Source organism: Podarcis filfolensis, assembly GCF_964270895.1.
Source record: "Podarcis filfolensis genome assembly, chromosome: 5".
NCBI classification, from domain to species: domain Eukaryota; kingdom Metazoa; phylum Chordata; class Lepidosauria; order Squamata; family Lacertidae; genus Podarcis; species Podarcis filfolensis.
The window spans coordinates 28,026,150-28,040,957 of record NC_139608.1 but is presented as its reverse complement, the minus strand read 5'-3'; the positions used below and the strand labels follow the sequence as shown (position 1 = coordinate 28,040,957).

The 14,808-nt window shown below is 46.9% G+C and overlaps 1 long non-coding RNA gene across 1 annotated transcript; it reads left to right on the top strand.

Annotated features, from left to right (window-relative positions):
* The first annotated feature begins 363 nt into the window (after positions 1-363).
* LOC310763630 lies at positions 364-3,209 on the top strand. Its single transcript, XR_014548734.1, has 2 exons — positions 364-1,036; positions 2,125-3,209. It is a non-coding gene; the product is annotated as an uncharacterized lncRNA (long non-coding RNA).
* The last annotated feature ends 11,599 nt before the right edge of the window (positions 3,210-14,808 follow it).

Below are 14,808 nucleotides of genomic sequence, written 5' to 3'. Positions count from 1 at the left end.
CACCCTGTTCTCTGGGTGGTTTGCAAGACATAAGAGTACCAGACTTTTAGAAGACATCTAAGGCATCTCTGTTTAGGGAAGCTTTTAATGTTTGATGCATTACTGTATTTTAATATTTTGTTGGAAGCTGCCCAGAGTGGCTGGGGAAGCCCAGCCAGATGGGCGGGGTACAAATAGATGATGATGATGATGATTATTATTATTATTATTATATTGTGGGAGAGTGGACTAGATGATCCTCAGAGTCCCTTCCAACCCCACTATTCTATAAGTGGTAATTCACTATGATGGGAATGTTAGACGCAGGGCTGCCATCATCCCAAGTAGTTAGGCTTTAATTGGATGGTCCTTATATATTGATAAGGCGATGCCAGTGGGTTGCTCAATAGGCTGTGCAGCACTTGAGTCCTTTAGCGCCTTTCTGGATTGAACATTGCAAGTCAAGACTCGTTTAACTGGGGGTATCGTTATGTGGATTATTTTACTGGCTGGTTCATGTGACACCAGCCTCTGCTTAGCTTACTAGATGCCCCTTTATTCCCTGAGGAGCTGGGTGTTCTGTTGGCAGTGGAGGACAGTGGGTCCTACTGCCCCTTTTAACGTATTTGGGGGCTAGCTGGATACCGTTGCCCAAACATCTGCTTGCCTGTGGAAAAGCTGTTTGCCTTGAAGGATGTTATTCTTGTAATACTTCCTCTGAAGCAAGTGTTGCTTTGTCAGATCCTATCATTCCTAGGTCAGTTAAATTTTGCATGCAGGGTGGTTGCTCCAGGCTGCCCCTTCCATTCCTGCTTGGCCAGGTGGTCTCATGGCCCGGGGTCCCTTCATCATCATGTACAGTGGGCCTTGAGCCTGGCAGGGCAAGGCAATCACATGTAACCTAACTTTTCTCGAGTTTTCCCCATTGTAGTGTCAGCGCACATCTGGACTGAGGAGTTTAGGGACCGTCGGGTCTGTCTTGGTCTGATAACCAGGCAGTGTGAGAGTCCTGGCAAAACGGTCCTCATGCTCTGGCAGAGTCTTCGCACTGCTTCAGGTTTAATATTGCGTTTCTGCTCGCTTTATTTCTGGATCATCTAATGTTTTTGCTGTCGCTCTATCCCGTTTTTTCAGTTAGAGAGCTTCAGATCCTGGGCTCTGGACGCCCAGCTATAGCCGGATTTTTCTGGAGCTCCTGTGGCACTTGGCAACAATGAATAATTATGAGGAGTAGTAGCTTACATTTCCCCATTCGCTTTCAGGACTTATGAGAAGGCCTGGATTGATTTCTTAAAATTTAGCGGGCAGTCCTCGGCCATTCAGAGGAACCTGCCCCCATCCTCTGAGCAGGACCTGCAGTAATTCGCCCACCTGCTGCAGATCAGATGCAGTGTTAAAACTATCAGAATTCAGTCCGCTGCAATGTCTGCTAGAGTAAAGCTTTAATTTTTCAGAGACCCTTCTAAAAGTGTGTCGTGCGCAGGGTCTCAGAAGGTTGGAATAGGCTCCAACCTTCACAGGACAGCAGGCAGGAAGCCAGTCAATCTTTGACCTATGCAGTATCCGCAACAAGTTAAGACTTGTCGGCTGGTTCAAGATCAAGACGAGACTTATTTCAGTATTCCATTGTAATTTTGGTGTACTGAGGGTTGGGGAAATTGTGTTGGAGCCAGCACGGGGCTGAGAGTTTGGAGGCTTATTGCCTCAGGACTTTTCCTTATCTGCTTTGGAGCTTGTCATAAGTGTCTGGAGCTCTAAGTCAGACCTAGTGAGCAGGGTTGCCACCATCAGGCTTCCAGTCACAGGTGAGGTGGGCCCTTGTCCTGTTATTGGATACCGGAAATATTTGGCTTTTCGTTCCCCTGGGGGCTGGCTCGATCCTAGTGCATAGAAATGGGTTCCGGTTCAACAGGCATCTAATTGCTCACGTCGTGTGCCAGTTATTGCAGCCTGCGGCTTGCCTACCGCTGAACACGCCTCATTCCTTCCAAATAGGTGCTGCTGCAAAGGCTGCACACTGGGGCCTGTTAGTAGACAGGATTGTGAATACGGGTCATTGGAAGTCTGACGCTGACAAAGGTTATGTCAGGAAGCATCGCCAATGATGCCTGTGCTGATGCCTGTCTGTTATTCCTTTTTTCATAGGAGCAGCTGTGCGCATTTGGATTGTCGGCCACAGCATCATGCACTGAGCTGGCAAGCACCCTGACGAGTCTGGACTGGGGGCGCCATCTCGGCCTTCCTGCCCATGTTTCTAGCTCCAGTCCGCATCTGGATTGTGGGGCACAGCATCGTTTACTGGGCTGGCATCAGAGCTAGGCAGTCTGGAAGGGGACTGGGTCTTGGCCTCCCGCAGCATGTGCAGGTGTTGTGGATGTCCAGGCGCAGAATGCAGTGGAGCGAATTCATCCCGCTAATTAAGCAGAGGGTGCTTTCGGATGGCCCCCCCAGGGCAATTGTGGTTCAGCTGGGGGAGAACGATGTGGCAACTTATGATTGCTTTACTTTGCGCTCCACGATTCAGAGAGACTTGGAGGAATTGGTGACCTTAATACCCACAGTTAAAATATTTTGGTCACATTGCTGCAAAGGCGCAATTGGCACGGCATTTCTCGACCTGAGGCTGCTGAAAGGGCCAGGAAGCGCATTAATTCCACAGTGTGTAAGAAGGTGGCGGATTTGGGTGGATTGGTTATTTCCTGCCCGGATATTACCTTCAAGGCTCTGGCCCTTTACCGCAATGATGGAGTACATCTCTCTGTACTGGGGAATGATGTTTGGTTGGATGCGGTAACTGCAAGGTTGAAGGTTGGGTTGGGATTGTGAGTGGTTGGCGGCGAGCGTAAAGGGCTCGATTGGCGGTTAGGCATTGGTTATAAATTGGTGGAGGAGGGGTTAGGATAGGCTGGGCCTGCCCCTCCATGGTTGCTGCGGAAAGGGAATTCCGTTAAAGGAATCCTGGGGCTTGCCATCTTTTCGTCCAATCCCTGGAATGGGACTAGGGCCGGCAAGCCTTCAGGGAGCATGCGGATGAGAATTGAGGGTCTGTGACTCAGCTCCATTTCTCCCCGACTTGCTTTCCCCCGCACTGTCTTTCGGTGGTGCCCGGAAGTCAGTTCTGTCCCCAGGCGGGGGGACAGATAGTCTTAACCAATGCCTAAACAACCACTCACGGTTTTGTATTTAAATAAAGTTGTGGCCAAAATTATGCCAAAAACCTTAAACAAAAATTAAGTGTGTGTTGTGAGTTATTTGGGGGGTGGCTTGGGGACCTCGACACGCAATAATACAAAGTACATCCAAGGCAGAGACCTATTCATCTTGTTGGGTGTACTTTGTATTTTTTTTTATTTTTTGGCTTCTCTTTTTTGTGTTGTGTTTAGCTGTTTTTACTGCGTTTTGTACATTGCCTATGGGATGTGTGTGTGGAAATCTGAAGAAGAAGAAGAAGAAGAAGAAGAAGAAGAAGAAGAAGAAGAAGAAGAAGAAGAAGAAGGCAGAGACCTATTCATCTTGTTGTGATAGCTTGTCAGAACAAAAATGTCTTCAGTTGTGTCTGGAAATGTAGATAGTGGATGCCTGCCGTAACTCAACAAGACTGCTGTTTCACAGAACAGGAATGGCCATACTAGATTGTACTGTGCTCCAAGTTACTTTGGAGTGGGCTTCAGGAATCTAAATTTGAATGTAAAGTGCTTAGCTGTTGTCAATCAAGTGGTATATCAATTTTCTAATGTAAAGAAAAATAAATAAATGATGGGGAAGGGTCACGTAGACCTGCCCCTGAGCTGATCAATAGATGCCTCTTTACATCTATGCAAATTGCTCGGGGAGTTTACAATTCTTCAGTTATTTCTGTATCACAGAGGGGTATGATAATGTCTGTCACCAGAGGCAATGTGTTCAAAGAAAATCCTAGGGGTGTGATCATAAACAGAATAGGACTTAGGAGACACTTAATAATAGCAAGCAGAGTAGAACCATCAAACAAACCCCCCACCCCTTTTCCATCCAGTGCTAAATTAATGTTTAAAAGATGTAATATTAAGGGGGAAATGCCCAAAAGGACAAATGTTGAAATACATACAAATATTGATAGATCTGGTATCTGGAGAATATGGGAAGATTATTAGGGAATGTGGCATGCAATTATATTCAGAGAGTGTCCTTCAGTCCAATTTATAGGTGTAGTCAGTGGATTTATAGTATTTCTTTCAGTAAACATGTTAAAGCAATGGGGTTCATGTGATTCAAAATTACTGAATAATCCAATATAAGATATCTGAGCAACACAAAACTTGCTAGCATACTTCAGTAACATACTGTTCTGTCAAAGCAAAGTCAGCACACAAAGTTGCTCATCTTAAACCTGCTCATCTTCGTTTGGATAAGTCAGCATTAAGATATCAGAATATCCCAGAATGGGAAAATGAGAACTAGGAGTAGGGGTGAGATAGGAAAAAGGATTATAAATAGTTATAATGCCAGAAAACTGTATCAGAAAATGACATTATAGATGCTTTGGGAATATTGCATTGTCAAGTGAGCTACACAATTGGTTAACTCTGAAAACAAAGACACATGCAGATGAACAAATAACATTATTAGTAAAACTGCCCACAAACTGATGTGGAAATGTAGAGAATTAAACAAGATTGGAAGAAGAAGAAACTGAGGGAAACTGAAATCAACAAATTTGCCTATCTCTGATTGGGATACAACTCAGATGCTTCAGGGAACTCAGAAATATAAGTTAAGAAAGCCCAACAGAGACTCCATCTTCTCAGAGTATTGCGGAAGAACGATGTCAATCAACATTTGATGATCTCCTTCTATCGGTCAACAATAGAAAGTGTGATACACTTTCGGTGTAACGGTGTGGTACACTGGTTTGACATCAACTGATAGGAAGTGCCTACAGAGGGTGGTGAACACAGCACAATATATTATGGGCTGTCCCATGAATCTGCTGGATGAAATAGCGGAAGAACGTTGCCTCAGGAGAGTGAGGAGAATTCTCAGGGATGGTTCACACCCTGGCCGGCACTTTCTTTATCTCCTGTCCTCAGGCAGAAGATATATAAGCATGATTAGTTGCACCAACAGGGTAAAGAACAGCTTCTATCCATGGGCTGTTAGGCTGCTGAATGAAAAGATAACAACAGGGTAACTGACTTTCGGGTTTGGTGGGTGTACATCAGTAAACGAGGGGAATTAAGACTAAGAGAGCTGAGTGGGGTGTGCTCCTGTAATCTCACTGTATACAAGTTGTACAAGTGACAATAAAGTATTTCAATATCAATTTCAATTATTATTATAAAGAACACTCTCTGAAATCCATGAATGGAGCATGTGGCTCACAATCAAATATACTGTAGTCTCCTCAATGAGGACAACAGGCCTACCATGAATTCATAAGAAGAATGTCAGGCAGGAACAAACCCAGCTGATTCAAAGATATCGAATCTAATGGATTGCCAAGCAAAAGCACTCAAGGAGGGCGCAAAGCAGGCCCAGTTAAGGGCATGGCATATGGGGAAATTGTGTGGTGGTGGGGAAAGTCCTGCAGGCCAGATAGAGTGACTTGGACCCCTGCAATAGAAAGGATACAGAAATAATGTTCACTGTATTGTTGTGCACATGCCTCTCTACATACCACTTAGTTAGGTAGCTATGATTTCATCTGCCGTTGATTTCTTCTGTCCAGTATAATGCTGCGATGTTGGTGAGACTATCTGAGAAAGATGAAAATAAAGAAAACGTTTAAAAGGAGGAAATGAAAAGATAAAAGGGAGCTTGTGTGTGTTTGTGTTTTGTTTCCATTGCGCCCCTTATTCCACGGGTCTCCTGCAGGCAAGTCAACAAATGCAGAGCAGCTGGTCAACAGGAAACCATACCATCTATGTGATGCATCATTCTGCGGAAAGAAAACAAGGAAGAGAAGGCGGGAGGGTTCAGTTTGAGACCAGAACTCTGTGGTGAGCTCAGTGTGTTGTCTGCGAGAAGGCTGTTTCACTGTGAAAAGGTTTAGCTCAGGGATGGCTGACCTGTAGCCCTCCGTATGTAGTTGAATTACAGCTCCCATCATCCCTGACTATTTATTGACCATGCTGGCTGGGGCTGATGTTGGATTCCAACAACATCTAGAGGGCCACAGAGGTTAGTCACTCTCATCTTAACAGAATTCACGGCAGTTTAAAATTTAGGGATGGGGGGATCAATACAATAAAACACAAGAACATTGTTGAAAGACAGCAGATAAAACCTTAAAACAAGACAGAGATTTTCTCAGATTAAAATCTGTTTAAATGCCTGGCTCAACAAAAATGTTTTTGCCTCATGCCTAAAGGTTAGTTTTGTGGGCGCCATGCAAAGCTCTTTGAGAACGGCATTCAGCAAGTGGGGTTTCCCTGCTGAGAGAGCCCTCTCACATGTACATGAAATCCAAGTCACTGGGGGCTAGCAAGGGGACTTAATGGAGAAGGGAAGCCACCACTACGTCTGAAGGTCCACCACTCACATTGACCACTCACATTGGCCACTCTGGGTTAGCACAGCAAAGGATCACGTTGAGCCCATTGTCAGTAGTGAGACAGATGCAGAGGATACTTGGCTGGCTTTGCTGTGCCCACATCCAGTTTTCTACCTGACACTGAGACAAACCAGCCTTAGTTTTTGCTCCCCAGCAAATTAGATGAATGCAGTCATGATGACATTATGCAAACATAAGACAAAGCCTGTTCAAAGAAAGCTTCAGCAAACCTTGTCCTGTGCTAGGCCTGGGGTTTCTTCTTAGGGTATTGTCCAAGAAAATGGTCTGAAGGCATATGAGACAGCGTGTTCTCCTTCATGGAGAGCATGTGTTGCGGTGGGGGCCGCCAGGACACTCCAAAGTTGGGGGCAGGCTAATTGATCGTTGGCCACTGATACGATTGGGGCTTCCCTTGTTGTTGGGAAGAAGTTAATGTTGCCATTTGTTGATTGACAGCCAGAAATGCTAAAACTCCTTGCACGAGGCTAGGGCTTCCTCTTTTTGCCCGTGCATCGGATTCCCCGTCCCCCCATCCCTAGAATTAGGGTTGTTCGCTTTGACCTTGCTATGCCTGTCATGGGGTTGGGGCCTGGTAGGAATTTTGTCCCTCTGGCTGATTGGCTGGTGCCATTTGGTTTTTGCCTACTGCGTAGCAAATCGTCACAACTTGTAAGGTTGCGGTTAGGCATTGGTTTATGGTTTGGTTGGTTGAGGGGCATGGATTGGCTGTGCCTGCCCCTCTAATGCTGCTGCTGCTGCTGCTGCTGCAAGGGATTCCATTATAGGAATCAGGGGCTAACTATTGCTTGTCCACTCTGTCAAGGGGGCTCAGGCCATAGCAACGAGCTCCTGGTCGCATTTGGGGAGGGCTGAGGGCAGGTTCCCTGCTCCGTCACTACCCCCAAGTGTATTCCCCTTTTCTGACTTTCGCATTGTGGGGGCAAATAGTCGCAACCAATGCCTAAGCAACCACTCACATTTTTGTATTTTAATAAAGTTGTGGCCAAAATTATGTCAAAACCCTTAAACAAAAATTCTGTGCGATGTGTGAGTTATTGGGGTGGTCCTGGGGACCTCGACGCACAACACCATGTTGCTGCAGCTAAGCAGGTCTGGGTCTGGCCGATACCTGGATGGTTGACAAGTATGATGCCTTGGATTCCATGATCAATCTATCAATCTATCATTTTATTTGTACGCTGCCTTTCCAAAGTGGCTTACAACATATAAATGAAAATACATAACTACAAACATAGCAAAGGTAGTTATAAACAATAAACAAGCCATCCAAAAGTACACAACCAAACTGAACAATTTCCACGTCAATCATAAGATACAAAAATAACAGCAACAACCCTGCCCTCTCTGCTGCCCAAACCAACCCCCCTAAACCATACTCCAGTCCTAGATTCTGTTCAGCAGCCTCAGCTTTTGTAGCTGGAGTCCGTCAGGGCCCTGCCTTCCTAGGCCAGGTGAAAAAGGCCTGAAAGGTCTTCCAGGACTCATGGCCAAGCGGATGAAAGAAAGATGGAGGAAATTTAAGACAATAAATTCTTGTTAACGGTCATGGACTGTCTCTGGCTATCACTCCCTCCTCCCTCTAAGAGCAGACTCATGTGTTGATGATGAGAGCTAAAAACAGAACCCCTGAGAAACAGGAGTGAGTTGTCGGCATGGGCAGAAGAATCCAAAATGTTTGCAGAAGTACAAAAGAAAAAACCTAATTGAGCAACTCCTTAAATAACACAGCCCAAAGAGAACTGAGCATGCTCACAAGCCAAGGGATAATGAGTTTCACTCACACAATAAAATCAGAAAACTGGATGGGGAGGTGGGATGGAGTATTTTGGGGAAAGGTAGTCCCTGAACAGGAGCACTGCTGTTGAAAGAGGCAATGCAACAATTTATTCCAGGTCTAATAATAATAATAATAATAATAATAATAATAATAATAATAATAAATTTTATTTATATCCCGCCCTCCCCAGCCGAAGCCAGGCTCAGGGCGGCTAACAACACTAAAATAGTGCAACGTTATAAAAACATTATAAAAATTAATTAAAATCAAAATTGATGGCAACCATAAACTAAAGTTTTGTAAAGATTGCCAAAGGAGGGAGTCAGGCTGCGCCCTGACCAAAGGCCTGGTGGAACAGCTCTGTCTTGCAGGCCCTGCGGAAAGATGTCAAGTCCTGCAGGGCCCTTGTCTCTTGTGACAGAGCGTTCCACCAGGTTGGAGCCGCAGCCGAAAAAGCCCTGGCTCTAGTTGAGGCCAGCCTAACCTCTCTGTGGCCTGGGACCTTCAAGATGTTTTTATTTGAAGACCGTAAGTTCCTCTGTGGGGCATACCAGGAGAGGCAGTCCCGTAGGTACGAGGGTCCTAGGCCGTATAGGGCTTTGAAGGTTAAAACCAACACCTTAAACCTGATCCTGTACTCCACCGGATGAATGTGATCTCGCAGCGAAGACCCCGTAAGGAGTCTCGCTGCGGCATTCTGCACCCGCTGGAGTTTCTGGGTCAGTCTCAAGGGCAGCCCCACGTAGAGCGAGTTACAATAATCCAGTCTGGAGGTGACCATCGTGTGGATCACAGTGGCTAGGTCAGGGCAAGAGAGGTAAGGAGCCAACTGCTTAGCTTGGCGGAGATGAAAAAATGCCGCCTTTGTTATAGCTGCAATCTGCGCCTCCATGGAGAGGGAGGTATCGAAGATTACACCCAAACTCTTAACGGACGGTGCTGGCACTAATTGCACCCCCGCAAGAGATGGGAGTTGCCCCCTCAATCCCATATCGTCCCGTCCCAGCCAGAGGACCTCTGTCTTCGAAGGATTTAACTTCAACCGGCTCCCACGTAACCATCCAGCCACAGCTTCCAAGCATCTGATCAGTGTGTCTGGGGCCGAGTCAGGATGGCCATCCATCAACAGATAGAGTTGGGTGTCATCAGCATAATGATGGCAGCCCAGCCCAAAACTCCGGACAAGCTGGGCGAGGGGGCACATAAAGATGTTAAAAAGCATCGGGGAGAGTATCGCACCCTGGGGCACTCCACACACCAAGGAGTGGCGGGATGACAATTCCCCCCCAAGCGCCACCCTCTGTCCCCGACCAGAGAGAAACGAGAGCAGCCATTGAAGGACTGTGCCCTGGATCCCCACGTCAGCAAGGCGGTGGTCCAGGAGTTCGTGATCGACCATGTCGAAGGCTGCTGACAGGTCTAGAAGAATCAGCAGCCCCGACCCGCCTCGATCCAGCTGCCTGCGGAGATCATCTGTTAGGGCGACCAGAGCCGTCTCGGTCCCATGACCAGCGCGGAAGCCGGACTGGAATGGATCCAGAGCCGATGTTTCATCCAGAAACCTACCAAGCTGTTCAGCAACCGCTCTCTCAATCACCTTACCCAGGAATGGAAGATTCGAAACCGGGCGGTAATTGGATAGATCTAAGGGATCTAATGATGTTTTCTTTAAAAGCGGGCGCACCACTGCCTCCTTCAGTTCCCCTGGGAATGTCCCGGTGCCAAGGGACAAATTGATAATATCCCCCAGGGGGGCCTGCACCTCGTCTGGCTCTAATCAGCCAAGACGGGCACGGGTCGAGAGGACAAGTGGTGGGCTTTCCAGCTCAGAGGAGTCTGTCCACATCAGCTGGGGATATCCGGTCAAAGTGGTCCAATATTGGACCCGAGGACAGTCGAGGGGCCTCCAGTTCCTTTACTGTATCCAAATTGGCAGGGAGGTCATGGCGGAGCAACAGGACCTTCTCCGCAAAAAAGCTCGCAAATGCCTCACAGCTGTGTGTCAAATTGTTATTTAAATTTGGCTGTCCTTCGAGGGACGTTAAAGACTGAATTATACTAAATAATTGCGCCGGGCGAGAGCTAGCGGGTGCAATGGAGGCCGAGAAGTAGGACTTCTTAGCGGCCTTCACTGCCATCTTGTAGGTTTTCATAAAAACCCTATAAGATGTTCTTGAAGCTCTGTCATGGGCACCTCGCCATACTCGCTCTAGCCGTCTGAGGTCCCGCTTCATTTTCCGGAGCTCCTCAGTAAACCAGGGAGCCCGGTTTCTGCGGAGTCACAGAGGGTGCTTAGGTGTGATCTCATTGATGGCTGCCAGGAGCTGGGTATTCCAGCCCCAACAAGCTCAGTCAATGAGTCGCCAGGGGGAGAAAGGTCCCACAAGGCTTGACGGAATCTATCAGGGTCCATCAGCCTCTGCGGGCGAGCCCAAATTGGCTCGCCACCTAAGCAGGGTGGGGGTGGAACGTCAATCCTGGCTTTCAGAGCGTAGTGATCAGACCATGGCACCTTCATCGAAGGAAACATGATCACATCTATACCGACGCCAAAGATCAAATCCAGCGTGTGGCCTGCTTGATATGTGGGGCCCGAAACAAACTGGGAGAGCCCTAGTGTCGCCATGGAAGACACCAGGTCCAGAGCCTGTGAGGAGAGAGTGGCATCAGCATGGATGTTGAAGTCCCCCAATACCAATAGGTTAGGGAACTCCAAGGCCCAGCTGGCCACCGCCTCCAGCAGGCCTGACAGAGTGGCTGCTGGTGCACTAGGTGGCCGGTACACCAGCCAGACAGCCAAGCTCACCTCGGAGCCCCACACTAGGCCAACACATTCAATGCCGGGGATCGATGGCGATGGTAGAGCCCTGAAAGAACAATCTTCCCGGATTAATAATGCCACCCCTCCCCCCCGGCCCACAGTCTGCGACTGGTGGAGGACGGAGAAACCCGGGGGCGCCATCTCTCGTAAGGTAACAGTATCCCCTTCGCGCACCCAGGTCTCCGTCACACAAGCCAGGTCGACCCCCTGCGAGATGAAGAAATCTCGCAGGGTGGCAGTTTTGTTGCCTATAGACCTGGCATTGCACAACACCAGTGACGGAGGTGAGTAATCCTTGCTCACCCTACCCTCGTCCCTCAGGATGGGGCGCAGATTGGAAGGGATACGAGCATATCCGTATCTCGATCCCCTTCGCCTATGACATCTGCCCCCACCGCCATACCTCCCTCACCCCTCCACAGTAGGAATCCCAAGCCTCATACTCGCCTCCATTTTCAAAATATAAAAGCAAACAAAAAACAAACACCAAAACAAAACCAATCCCCACCCCACTCAACAACCATCCCACCCCAACCCAAAATAAAACAAAACAAAATAAAAATACATGGATAAAAACCACCGTTTATGGTGGTACAACAAAGTAAAAGGTAAAAACACTTTTAAAACACTTTAAAATATATAGAAACATTTTAAACATTTGCTGCAGCAGCACCAGTGTCCTTAAAGTTGTGGCGGTGGTGAGTGTGGGACCCGCCCCCTGGCCTGGTGGAGTGGGCTTGCAGGGCGAAGAGCCCTCCCCACAAACTCACGGCTAAGCGGCAGCAGCAATGTCCCGAGGCCTCCTTGGAGCCTTATATGCTGAGGTGGAGTATGGGGCCCGCCCCCAGGCCCAAGGTGGAGAATGGGCTTGCAGGGCGAAGAGCCCTCCCCACAAACTCACGGCTAAGCGGCAGCAGCAATGTCCCGAGGCCTCCTTGGAGCCTTATATGCTGAGGTGGAGTATGGGGCCCGCCCCCAGGCCCAAGGTGGAGAATGGGCTTGCAGGGCGAAGAGCCCTCCCCACAAACTCACGGCGAAGCGGCAGCAGCAATACATTATACTACATTACTAGGAAACCTGAATTACTCTAATTGAGGATAGTCAACTATGTGCCCTCCTGATGTGTTTGGACTACAGCTCCCATCATCCCTGACCAATGGCTTTGCTGGTTGGGGCTTATGAGATTTGAACTCCATGAGCATCTGCAAGGTGCCATGTTGGCTGCTCCTCCTCTGGATGGTGACGGATAAATCATCCCAACTGTTGGTTTCAAAATATATTCTAGCAGTTTTCTAATCTCAGAAAGTCACACAGAAGCCACTATAAATGCAAAGAATCTAGCTAAGCATTTTCACTGCAAAAATTGAAGAGCGTGTTTTGGTAGTTTACTTACCTAGACAACTTTATAAAGCAAACTTTCTCAAATGAAGTGTGGGAAAGAAAGCCTTTTGGGCTGGGTTCTTGCAGGGTAGAGTGGGGTGGGAGAAAAGAATAAACTGATTAGAAGTGATTAATTGTAACCAGCGCATCAAAGGGAAAAAATCTCTTCTAATTAACTTAGTAAAAAGACTGACCTTTATGAAAACAAGATGAGTTACAGCAGTGTGGAAAATTTCGTTTGTAAATTATTTTTATATCTGCACAGCTTCTCAGCTCTAGGGGTATGCTCTTATCTGAATGCCCAGGGTCCTGAAGTCATAAATCTGCTACATGAAACAACAGGCAGACACTTGAGAAGCTTCTTAAATTTATGCAGAAAATGAAAGACAATTATGACCCAGTCTTGATCTTTATGCAAATACAAGGCCATATCCTAGATTGATCAAAGAAGAAATGTTGGAACTTCGAAAGGAGGGGGGAAGGAACTGGGACGCATCTGATATAGTGGATGTGCTATTTTGTAAATCGAAAAAGGAAGTAGTTTAAACAGGCAAACTACTTTCCTTCTCCTTTTAAGGTAAAAACTTGCTCTTTCCCCCAGCTTGCATGGCTGTATGCATGCTCTGCCCTACTGAGAAATTGACCCAGTTCACACATAATGCAAAACCAAACCATAACAAAGTAACAGGAAGAATCTTGGAGAGAAGACTTTTTTGCTCCCCCTCTGGTCCTGTCCTCCTTCTGAGATAAGCCACGGTTTGGCTTAGCGTTACAACTGAACACAAGCTCATGGTTTGTCTCCCCAAAACAAACTGCAGGCAGTAAGCCATAGAACAAACTATGGCTACAGCTTTTGGCTTGTCTAGAGTGAGAAAAACCACAAGCCTGGATTCGGACATGACAAAAAACCCAAACCATGGCTTAGCTTACATCCGTGCAGCACCAGCAAGACAGGAGGAGGGCAAAGATCTTCCCTCTGGGACCTCACGTGTTTGGTCATTTGCACCATATCATAGTGTGAAATGAGTTGTTGTGGGCACATACCCCTTAAGAATAGTTAGGAATTGGGCCGGCCAACTGTTTGGGAGGAAGAAGGGAACAGAACTCATATCCTTCCTCTCTTATCTCAGTTGTTGGCCACAGGGACTTCAGCTCCGTTAAAGGTTATGCATGGGTACCTGATGTTGTTGAAGTCAGCTAGGGACTCACGCATGGGGCATTTACTGTTGCCTGCAAATCCATTATTAAGCTAGGCATATCTATCCTGAAATCTGCCTTTCACATAATTTGAAGTTTGGAGTGAGGTGGACGACTCATAATGGCAAACTAGTGCTCTTCTACTCTTCCAAAGACAAATCAAAGTCCAAACTCTACTGGTTTCAGTTCCAACTCATAGTGGGCTCACAGCTCTCCTAGTTGGTGCCTGACACATATTTATTCCTCCAAGAATAAACAGCCAGAAAAGTCTGGCTAGTAATGATAGACATCTTCATGGCTGATATGCATTGTCTGCTGGCCCAGTTCAGTGAAGCACAAGGGGAAACTACAATTCTCATACTGTAAAGCAGCAGTGAATGCTCAAGTATCCAGGCACTAGTATCCAGGCATTCAGGATGAAATGCAGAAAGCATCTGTGTCCATATTTTGCTTTCCTTGCTATGGGTTAAACCTTCAGATGGATCAATTGGTTGATTGAATTTGTGTCCCATCCTTCATCTCAAAGGATCCCAGGGGGGCATGTTTGCTTGGGAAAGGTACAGACCATTGGGAAATGTTGGCAGTGAGGACAACATTCCAAACTTCCTTGGAAAATTATTGGTTAAAAATCAACAGCCGCCGCCACCACTTGATGGTTTCCAAGAGCTTTCTGAGAAAGTTAGGGAAAGCCAAGCTCATTAAGAGGTGAGCCAGGAGAGGCAACCCATCACAAATCTGCACACATTTTGCAACCCAGAAAGTACCTGAGCATATTTAACTTCAAAGTCCAATTGTTTCCATGCTAAGGACAACGTCTTAAGGAAAAAATGTGGTGGCCATGCCAGCATATTGTCATCCTAAAGCTCAGGAGAATGTGATAAATGGAGGTTGGTCTCTCTCTGATGTCTGGCATAAACAGCTGAATATCAAGCTAAGAGCTATGACCCAAAGGCCTAGATGTGTTTGCTTTTAAAAAATATGTTGACTGAAATATATTAGGAATGCACAATTAGTTCCCCATGTTATGGGAAATCAATTTATTCACTGGCACAGGATTTGGTTCAGGTACTTGCTGTGAAGTATAATTTGTGATTCATTATG